Source organism: Pinus tabuliformis, chromosome 3_1, assembly GCF_031772625.1.
Source record: "Pinus tabuliformis cultivar Carrire ecotype Pingquan chromosome 3_1, CPIR1, whole genome shotgun sequence".
Taxonomy (NCBI): domain Eukaryota; kingdom Viridiplantae; phylum Streptophyta; class Pinopsida; order Pinales; family Pinaceae; genus Pinus; species Pinus tabuliformis.
This window is the reverse complement of record NC_142301.1, coordinates 14,912,281-14,924,006: the sequence shown is the minus strand read 5'-3', so window position 1 is coordinate 14,924,006 and position 11,726 is coordinate 14,912,281.

Genomic DNA, 11,726 nt, shown 5'->3' with positions numbered 1-11,726 from the left:
TATCTCTACAAAACGGGTAACAGTAGCAGTTCCCGTTTCAAAGTTTACACTGTTATATATATATATATATATTTGATTTTTGGAGTTTTATTTTGGTTAAGTTACATGATCCTGATGCAAATATTGATGAGATGCTTCTTTTTATAAATGTTGCAAATGTCTATCTAACATATAATTTGCCAATGTGTCAGTTAATGTGTTTAAGCTTCTGGAAATATGCTGATATTGAATAAAATCAAATTATCTTTCCAAAATCTTGACCCTTAGGAACATGCGATAGATAGCTAGATTTCGGACGGAGTAGATACCAGTGAGCTATAGTATGACGAGTTGTGAGTCTAGCCTGACGACTAGTCGGCATATGCCATGTGTGATGGCATTAGAGAGAAGTTATATCAACACGCTATATTCAGCGATGTTATTCGTTGATCGACCAATACATATCCCTCTAAAACTTACTAACTCGCCGCTTGGATCGAAAATGGTCCAGGCCGCAGAAGATAGGTTCTGCGAACTATGACTTGCTCCATCGGCATATCCAAAAAAAGATTCCGATAGGTTCGACATCTGCGACAAATGTAAAAAACGGACTTACTTGACCAAAACAAATACTTTAGCGTAAACAAAAATGTAACAAAAGCATATAGGTTACCACACTGAATCATGCGTAGTAACGCTTAAGGTACAACCCATTACGAGGTTGTGCCAGTGGAATCCCGTCATAATCCATTAACTCGTAGGCCCCTTTTTCTAACACTCGCTTAACAATATAGGGGCCTATCCATAAAGACTTGAACTTACCTGCTCCCAATTTATCAGATTTCTGGTCATAAAGCAAGACCAAGTCACCATCTGAGAAGACACGGGGTTTGACATTCTTGTCGAACTGCGCCTTAACTCGTTTCTTATGGGCTTCATTAGCCAAAGCGACATCACGATGGGTTTCATCCAATTGGATTAGTTCCAAGAAACGAGCTTCCTCTTCTGAAGTTATGGGGAGAAGGTCGATTGTGAGTTTGAGGGACGAGATTTCACACTGAACTGGTAAGATTGCTTCTAGGCCATACACCAGTTGGAAAGGTGTAAACCCGGTTGCATTCCTTACCGATGTTCGGTATGCCCACAAGGCTGAGTACAGGATCAGATGCCAACTCCTTTTGTGAACTCCAATCATCCTTTGTAGCATGCGCTTCAGGACCTTGTTGATTGCTTCAACTTGTTTGTTGGCCTACGGGTAATATGGAGTAGAGTTGTCATGCGACAACCCTAATTTGGCAGCTAATTCGATCATCATGTGATTGTGAAAATGCGATCCATGATCTGTGACTATAGCCTGTGGGACGCCGAATCTGGCGACTACATGATTTAAAAAGAAAAGGGCAGCTGTTTCACCAGTGTTATCTAATGTAGGCATCGCCTCGGCCCATTTGGTAAAATAGTCAACTACGACTATGATATACCCATGCCCCCCGGTCGAGGTGGGGTTACATGTCATGAAATCGATGCCCCATTTGGCAAATGGCCCAACAGCAACTATTGGTTGCAGAGGTGCGGGTGGTCTTCTGGTTTTGCTATCGAAAATTTGACAGGCATGGCAACTTCTGACTGTGTTTATGCAATCTTTGAACATTGTTGGCCAGAAGTATCCTGCTCGTAAAAATTTTTGCGTCGTAGCAATCGGATTGATTCCCCCCACACGCGCCTGAATGGCAATCATTTAGGACTTTTTCAGCTTCCTCATGGGTGAGGCACCTCCTCAGAACTGTATTGACACCACAATGGTAAAGTGTATCACCGACGATCATGTAGTCTTTTGATTGGTATCGAATACGTTTTTGTTCGGAACGGGAGGTATTAGGCCTATATTTTTGGGTTTGGAGATAAATGATTATATCTCCATACCACGGATTGCTTGAAGATATCAGAAACAAAGATTCATCCACGATTGTTTCTTCGGATGTTTCATTGTTGGATGACGATGGGAGATCGCATAATAATTCTGCGAAAACCAGGGCTTTCTTTGACTTGGATTTTACAAATTCCAGATCAAACTCTTATAGAATTGCTATCCATTTTGAATATTTGCCCCCCAGCAACTGTTGTGACAATTTATAAGTCATGGGGTTGCAATCTGACAGAATGGTAGTTTTTCGAAAGAGGACATAGTGTCAAAATCTCTGTATCACTTGAACAGCTGCGAGCGCTAGCTTTTCAACATAACAATATTTTCTTTCTGTATCATTCAAGTTCTTACTCAAATAATATATAGGATGTTCAATTCCGTTGTCTTCTTGAACTAAAACCATTGCGATGGTTGTATCCGCTGCAACCAGATACAGGTTAAAGTCTTTTTGATAATCGGGAGCATACATTAATGATGCTTTCATTAGGGATTCTTTTAAAGCATCAAAGGAAGCTTGCACAACCTGATCCTAGATGAAGGGCACTTCCTTTTTCAATAGACGTGTATAACCTTTAGCAAGTTCGGCGTAATTTGGAATGAGCCTCCTCAGAAAGTTTGATTTCCCTTGGAGTTTCTGAATCTGAAGCAAATTCGAAGGTGGAGGCAAATTAATGATTGTCTGAACCTTATTTGGTTCGATACGAATCCTGTCTTTTGAGACTAAAAATCCAAGTAAACGACCAGAACTGACACAGAACACACATTTGTGTGGATTGAGTCGTATCTTGTAGTGTCGGCAACGTATAAATATTGCTCTTAAATTCCGTGGATGATCAGTCCGCTTTCGCGAATGAGCCGGAAGGTCATCGAGATATGGTTGAACGATGTTTTTGATGTCATGGAAGGCATAATTCATTGCCCTCTGAAATGTTGCCCCTGCGTTCTTTAAACCAAAGGGTAATTTTCGATATGCGAATGTGCCCCACAGACAAATAAATGCAGTCTTTGACTGGTCCTATGGGTGGATATTTATTTGATTATACCCGGAGAATCCATCCATAAATGAAAGGATTTCACATTCGGCGCATGCATCAATTATCTGGTCAATGAAGGGTGTAGGGTAGTTGTCTTTTGGACAAGCTTGATTTACATCCCTATAATCGACGCACACTCTAATAGTTCCTTGTTTTTTCATAACAGGAATAATGTTTGATACCCAATCGGTTAGAGGAACCGGGTAAATGAAACCAGCATGGAGAAGTTTTTCAACTTCTGCCTTGATGGCAGTGGCTTTCTTGGGGTGCACCTGCCGTAGCCGTTGTTGTACTAGTTTGGCATCTGGATACATATTGATTTCGTGTTCAAAAATACTCAAGTCAATGCCTAGCATTTCATCATATGACCAAGCAAAGACATCTCTGAATTCGCGAAAAAGAGCGTTATATTTCAATTCTGAAGGAGAACAACATTTGCCAACATAAATATTCTCTACAACATCTATTTTGGTCGAGATATTTATGGCTATAGTCTCTTCAATGTTGGACAAGTTTCGCTCTGAATCCACCGTGTTTACATTATTTGATAGGAAATAAAAAACTGAAGGATGATGAAGGTCATCAGGAGTATCTTCTTCACAATTCGGAAGAAGGGAACCATGGTGGTAATCTTCCCATGGTGCCCCTTCAATTACCATTGATTGAACAATTCCTTCGTTAGTGTAATGCACTCTCGACCAAGGATCTGAAGGGGTGCCATATTCCTTAGACCTATCTATCCAAACGCTTGATAAGCATTGATTTGGGTTTGCCTCCCGTGTCAATAATATTGATTGCTACAATATTTCCATTGGGCTTGGAGGCAATACCTGCGTATGATCCATGTTTATATCGTTTTCTGAGATCTTTTCAATCGAAGATATCATATTGCAGGTTCCTACCGATGCTACTTCCGCTAGATTTATTGGAGGTGGAAGTGCAAAAGTTCCCATTAATATAAGGTCTTTTAGTAGACCTACTCCGATATTTTGAAGCGAATGGGGGCTTCCATGGATCATTGGAATGCTTCTCGTAACTTGAGAATCATTGGGGAGGAAGGTTTGTTGATCGACGATTGTAATCCCTCCTTGAAAGGGAAATGCAATCTTCCTAAAATAGGTCGACACAACAGCAGCCATAGCATATATCCATGGTCTTCCCAGTAGGATGTTGTAATCGAGGTTTCCGTTGATTACTTCGACATCTATTTCTACTATTTTCCCCCCTAGTTCAACTTGCAAGTTACTTAGAATACCATACGGGGTATATGTTCATCTGTCGAATGCTTTCAATGTTGTCGAAGATCGCGACAAGGTTGGAGATCCTAAAGTTTTCCAGCAACTCATCGACATAATACATGTAGATGCCCCCTCATCAATAATTGTTCGATGAACAGTTTTGTTGAGGGCTTTCACTTGAATGAGGAAAGCTAGTTGAGCTGGTAACTGAGGATCTTATCCTTTGTGATTAAAGGACACAAGATTGGAATCCTTTGGGTCTATCCTACCGATTGCTGATAATAAAGCCTGCTTTTGGGATGGGCAATTTTGCAGTACCTCAAGTGTCGACATAGCGGATGGCGATTGGGCCAGATCTTCCACTATATTATAATGTTGTGATGCTCTAGCACGAGGATTAAATGTCGACTTGTGTACTACTCCCTTTGGCGGTTTTATTGTCAGCTCAGGAACGATGGGCGGTGCAACTTCTGCCGAAGTTGTTGTTGAACTACTAGGTTGATCTTTATCCTTGTTGTTCGACAGCTGTGGATTCCCATAATCTTTGTTCCTTGTCGATATCAAAGCATCCTTTTGTTGTTTGGAAACTGACAACATCAACACTTGAGACAGGGAAGCATTTCCATTTCAACCAGATTTGTCCCTGGGTTTGGAAATGGATCAGTTAATACTGCTGAGGTCTTTGCCTTCTTGAAGAATTTTTTGAGCTTAGCTTTATATGAACAATCTGATGTCCAATGATCCTCATCGCATATAAAGCATGGATGATTTGGTTTTCTATTTCCAGAAGGGTTTGTAGAATATTTTTCAGGTGATGATTCCTCCTGTTTCTTCTTCTTCCCTTTGTTTTTCTTCTTGCCTCCTGGTTGCTTGGTTTCTTTGCCTTATCTGTCGAGACGACATTTACTTCCGAGGCAAGAAGTTCTTCTTTTGCATTTTGACTGGAAATCTTATGGGCATTTTTAGATGTAGCCTTTGTCGATCTCGTGTCTGTTGCGCTAATCACGCCATCACTGGCATGAGAGTCATTGTTTGATTTAGGAGGAGGAGGGATCGAGAATTCCGGTCTAGGAGCGTCAGGTATTTTATCGTAGAGCGTGCCCGACTGAGTGTAAATCAAGTCTAAATATTGTGCACGAGCGATAACTTGCTCCTCAGTGACGATTTTGATCTGGATTTAAACAGGAACGCAACAAATTACAGAGATAACCATATACACAAAGATGCAGTGGAAATAATACTTCATTTCATTAATGGAAAATACTAAAATATGCTTACAACCAGAAATGGAAATAAACCAGCTAGGGCGATGGTAGCTTATCTTTGAGAAGAGATGTGGTAGCTACATGCCTCTCAACTGTGTTACAATGAGGCTCGAAGGCCTATTTATTGTTGAGAAACAATGGAAAACCCTTAACATTCCAAAACCTAACCCTAGGAGATGAAACGCCAAACTGTGGGCCCCATTTGGGAGTAAATTGGTACATCAACTTCCCGAGGTCGTAACTTTGGCATATGATCTCCGTTTGACGTGTACAATAGCTCATTAGAAAGATCTATCCGAGCACTATCATTGTTGGAATGGGCAACATAGGTCCATTCCATGGACCGATGTTGCCCTCGGATTCCCCAAAAAACGTCGTTTAGGGCCTCAAAACGGCTCCGGAAGTTCAGGACCCGAAAAACTGCTAAAAATAGTAAGTTGTGCTACAATTAAGGAAACTGAAAATGCTGAGAAAGACAATGGTGGGGGTCCAGGTGGACTTGGCAGGTGGCCACCAATATCCACCTGGATCATTCCTCCCCCCTTAGGAAGCAATGGTCCCCATTGCGTTGAGCTCCTCCATGACATGAGGAAATTTCTGCTGAACTTGTTCCCTGGTGAGCCACTTGCCCTGCTGAAGGAGTTGGCCTACTTTGACAACTCGATACAGTTGGATATTCTGTTGGTGAGTGTTCTTGATCTGTGTGTCCATGATCCGATCAGTTGCAGCTTGTTCCATGCAATCTGGATTTAATTCTGTGGGTTTGAGCTGTTCTGCAATCTCGGACGTGTCTAGCAATGGTGGAAAGTATGGCCGAAGGCGGTCCACATGTTACACTGGGTGCAGGCCAAGGAATGGGGGAATGCTGAGCTCAAATGCATTGTCTCCCATAGCCTTAGTAATGGTGTAAGGACCATATTGGAGTGGTCTCAATTTCCGATAGGCTCCAGTAAGGCGTTCCTTTTGCAAATGCAACCAGACTTTGTCGCCCACCTGAAACTTGTGTGGCACCCGATGTTGATCATGTCGTTGTTTGTACTTGGCATTTGATTTCTCAAGAATGTCATGGACCTACTGGCGAATATGTGATGCGCTCAATGAAGCTGGTGGCCTTATCTGTTTCGGAATGGACATGAGCTGAATTCATGTGAGTAGCTGCAAGTGGCATGGCCACATCAATGGGGCATAGTGGCTGGAATCCCAAACCCACCTGAAAAGGGCTATGGCCAGTGGAGCTGTGAAGAACTCGGTTGTAGCTGTGTTGAACATAGGGGAGGCTCTCGTCCCATGTGTGTGGATGCTTTGAGTTATACATGCACAGAATGTGCACAATCATCCTATTGACAACCTCTGTCTGGCCATCAGTTTGAGGATGGAAGGCTGTGGACTTTGTGAGTTTGGTGTCCAGCATTGACCAGAGACTGGACCAAAATGTGCTGAGAAATCGACTGTCCCGATCTGAGATGATAGACTGTGGGATCCCAAAGTGCACCCACACTCGTTCAAAGAAGAGTTTAGCAGTGGCTTATGCTGTGATATTCTTCTTGCAGGCCACCATAAGGGCCATCTTCGAGAACCTGTCGACGACCACAAAAACACAGTCATTTCCATGCTTAGTGGAAGGAAGGCCTGACATGTAATCCATGGAGATGCATTCCCAAGGTCTACTAGGGGTAGGCAACGGGGTATAGAGGCCGTGCTTCTTAATGGTCGGTTTGGCAATGGCACAGGCAGTACATGATCAGATGTACTTCCCAACATCCTGTCGAAGATTCGGCCAATAGAAATAATTTTGCAGTACTGCCACTGTTTTATCGACCCCGAAATGCCCAGCAGCCCGACTGTAGTGTGCTTCCCAAATCATCTTGGCACGCTCGCTTGAAGAAACACAAAGGTGACCGAGGTGGCATAATAGGGCATCCTGGAGGTGAAAATCTGCAACATGCCAACCCTCCAAGAGTGTCTGGTATGTGTGGCTGAATTTTGGGTCGCTTTTGTAGAGAAGTGGCCAATCAGAAGTCTCTTGCCCGCAAGAGTTGAGCACGGTGGTCAGCGCCATGATCGGTGGTCGACTGAGGCAATCTGCAACATTATTGGTGCTGCCCTTTTTATACTTGATATTCAAGTGAAACTGTTGCAGGTATGTAGACCACTTCTGATGGCGATCATTCTGCGATTTCCCTTGGGTCTGTATGAACTGCAGGGGTCGGTGGTCTGTGTGGATGACCGTTTCCTTCCCCAAAATGTAATGCTTCCATTGTCGGCAGGCCTGTATAATGGAATACATCTCTTTATCATAAGTGGGGTACTTCTGGACTGTGTCTGAAAGTGTTTCACTGTGATATGCCACTGGATGTCCATGTTGAGTAAGGACTGCCCCAATAGCATAGTCAGAGGCATCTGTCTCGACCTCAAATGGTTGTTGTAAATCTGGTAATGCGAGCACTGGTGCCATGGAGAGGCGATCCTTCAACTCCCTGAATGCCTTCTGTTGAGATTCAGACCAAAAGAATTTTGCTTTCGCCCCTCCCTTGGTGACTTGACTCAAGGGCCAAGAAATATGAGAAAACCCCAACACAAACCTGCGGTAGAAGTTGGCCAGACCTAGAAAGCTGCGGAGCTCTGTTAGAGTGGTTGGAGAGGGCCAATCCCGAATGACTTGGACCTTGGCTGGATCAACATGCACCCCCTGTTCATCAATGATGTATCCCAGATACTGAACCTGGGTCATGCCAAAAGTGCATTTCTCCAAATTGGCACATAGCTTGTGTTGCCGCAGTGTTTGGAGAACCTGTCGGATGTGGTGGAGGTGCTCTTCCCAACTCTGGCTGAAGATCAGAATGTCATCCAAGTATACTACTACAAAGGAGTTGGTGAATGGACACAAGATGTTATCCATTAGCCTCATAAAGGTTGCAGGAGCATTCGTCAATCCGAAAGACATGAACAACCATTCAAAGAGGCCCTCCTTGGATTTGAAGGCAGTCTTCCACACATCTGAGGGTTCGATTGGTACCTGGTGATATCCTGACTTCAGATCGATCTTGCTGAAATATTTCGCCCCCTTTAGTTGGTCTAGGAGGTCATCAATCCGCGGGATTGGGTACCTATTACGGACAATGATCTTGTTCAGCGCCCGATAGTCAATACAGAGTCTCCATGTCCCATCCTTCTTCTGTACCAACATGATCGGGCTCCCACAGGGCGATGAACTCGGACTGATGTGACCTTTCTGCAGGAGCTCCTGAATCTGCCTCTTGATTTCATCGTTCTCCAGAACGGAGCGCCGATAAATTGGTCCATTGGGTAGTGGCGCACCTGGGGTCAGATCGATGGAGTGCTTAACTTGACAGTGCAGAGGAACCCCTGCCGGGGAGGTGAAGATGTCCTCGTACTCCTCCACAATCTTGTCCATCTGTAGTTGTCGTGCAGAGGGACCTCGTTTGGAGGCCGTGACCACTGTCTTCTTCTTTCCTTGAGGGTGTATCATCAGGAAAACAAATTTCCTGGTTTTGGAAATGATCTTACTGCACTGTTTTGCAGTAATCAAAGAGATGGCGGAAGGTGGTGCTACCTCTGGTATCCTGAACAACTTATTTCCCAGTGTAATAATAACAGCACGGGGTCTGGATTCATACACAGCATGTCGCTTCCACAAGTATGGTTGTCCTAGTAATACATCACAAACTTCAAGGGGAGCAATGTCACACAATACCTCATCCGTGAAGGGCTTGATGTTGTATGGAAGGCGACACTGCTGGCTCACGCGAAGATCTCGTCCTTGGTGAAGCCACCCAATGGTGTATGGTTGTGGATGTGCTGTGGTCGGTAAGCCTAACCGCTTCACGACCTCTGCCGAAATGAGGTTCTTTTGACTCCCGCTATCAACAATGAACTGTATCGGGGAGCCCTTTACCCACATCTGGGAGTGGAAGAGACGCTCCTCCTCCTCTGGATCTTCGGGTTCATTTTTCTAGATCTTTGTGGTAGCAACAGTGGCGCTGGGATCCGCATCAATGATCTGCTTCCCTTTTTCATACCCCTTATCGGGTTCTGACTTAGAGTCGGAACATGCATCTGATTCTGAAACCTTGAGCTCAGCCACCAGTGACTGCTTGGCCCGACACTCACTTGTGTTGTGAGTGGAGCTCTTATGGAACCCGCACCATTTTCCAGTGTCCTTTCTCGGCTTTGCGGCGCCGTTCTTTGCTTGCAGCTTTGGCTGGTTGTCTTGAGCTGTCCCGCCTTGGCTTTGTCCTTTGTTCTGTGGTTTAGGAGCACCTTTCCCGTGCTTTGGATTCGCAGATCCAAAGTCTCGCTTCTTTTGTTTAAACTTCTGCTCGACCTTGACGGCATATCGGTATGCTGCGTCGAGCGAGAGGATGTTTAGGAACTGTATTTCTTCCTGGATGTACTTGTGCAGGCAGCCACGGTATTTGAGTATCAAATGTTGCTCCGAATCCTTGATACCCAACTTTGTGCGAAGGGTATGGAAAAGATTGGTGAACTCCGGCACGTCTTGGTCCCTTCCCTGCCGCAGCGTGGTCCACTTTATGTATTCATCCTCATAGATTCTGACAGGGTAGTACTGCTCCTTGATGGCATCCCGGAACGAATCCCAGGTGGGTGCGGCTGAAAATAGTGAGCCAGTACTTTCATCCTTCTGCTCGCAGTAGCTTTCCCACCAGTCCTTGACGTGGGGGGCTGCTTTGAGAAGAGCAAAAACAATCTTTTCCCGACTCGAAAATTCATGAACAGAAAAATAACCCTCTAGCAGATTTAACCATTTATCTATGGCATCTGCGTCTATCTGACCCTCGAATATGGGGATTTCAAAATTAACTTGTACCTTAAAGGGTGTGGCGTTTCCAGAGTAGCTGCTGGAAGCCGATGCGCTGCTTCTGGGTAGCCGCTGAAGGATCTGGGCAAAGCTGTCCATCATCGCGTTCCGTTGTCGCTCGAGGGCTTCTTCGAGCAAGATTTTGATGGGATCTCCTGCCCCCTCGCCTTTCTTCTCGTCCGCCATGGGAGGCCGTCGGGATTTGCGAGGCTGGTCTTGCAAAGGTTCAACCAGTTCAAGCCCTAACTCCTTATATCCCGACCTTGTTGGGGACATGCAAAGAAAAACAGAGAAAAAGCAGACCGCTCTGATACCACTGATCTGGATTTAAACAGGAACGCAACAAATTACAGAGATAACCATATACACAAAGATGCAGCGGAAATAATACTTCATTTCATTAATGGAAAATACTGAAATATGCTTACAACCAAAAATGGAAATAAACCAGCTAGGGCGATGGTAGCTTATCTCTGAGAAGAGATGTGGTGGCTACATGCCTCTGAACTGTGTTACAATGAGGCTTGAAGGCCTATTTATTGTTGAGAAACAATGGAAAACCCTTAACATTCCAAAACCTAACCCTAGGAGATGAAGCGCCAAACTGTGGGCCCCGTTTGGGAGTAAATTGGTACATCAACTTCCCGGAGTCGTAACTTTGGCATATGATCTTCGTTTGACGCGTACAATAGCTCATTAGAAAGATCTATCCGAGCACTATCATTGTTGGAACGAGCAACATTGGTCCATTTCATGGACCCATGTTGCCACGGATTCCCCAAAAAACGTCGTTTAGGGCCTCAAAACGGCTCCGGAAGTTCAGGACCCGAAAAACTGCTAAAAATAGTAAGTTGTGCTACAATTAAGGAAACTGAAAATGCTGAGAAAGACAATGGTGGGGGTCCAGGTGGACTTGGCAGGTGGCCACCAATATCCACCTGGATTAGACTCCCCCTTTTGCCACATCTTCCGTGATGGAAGGCAATAATGACTTAATAAACCATTCAGCTAAAAGCTGATCTGGAACATACGTTTTTACCATTATACGACGACGTCGCCACTCATGTATATGATCAGATATGTGAGTGGCCGTTGTTTGTTTGAAATTGGTAAGAAGTTCTGTTCCCGTTTCGTACCTTATCGGTAACTGAAAATGGGTTAAAAAGGTTGTGGCTAGGGTACTGAAGTTGTCAAACGAAGCTCTAGGCAATTTGATATACCATTTTGTTGTTGGACTAGTTAACGTCCTTTGAAAAATGCGAAGCCTAATCAAATCATCGTTTAGGGTGTTTGATGAACACCACAGATGAAAGGTCATCACATGATTCGACGGATCTTCACCCAGATTTCCATTAAATTTAGGAATATCTGATGGAAGTTTATGCGGAATCGCTGGCCACCAAGGGGCGTAAGCGATTGGATTGTTTGTTAACCGATTTAGATCCG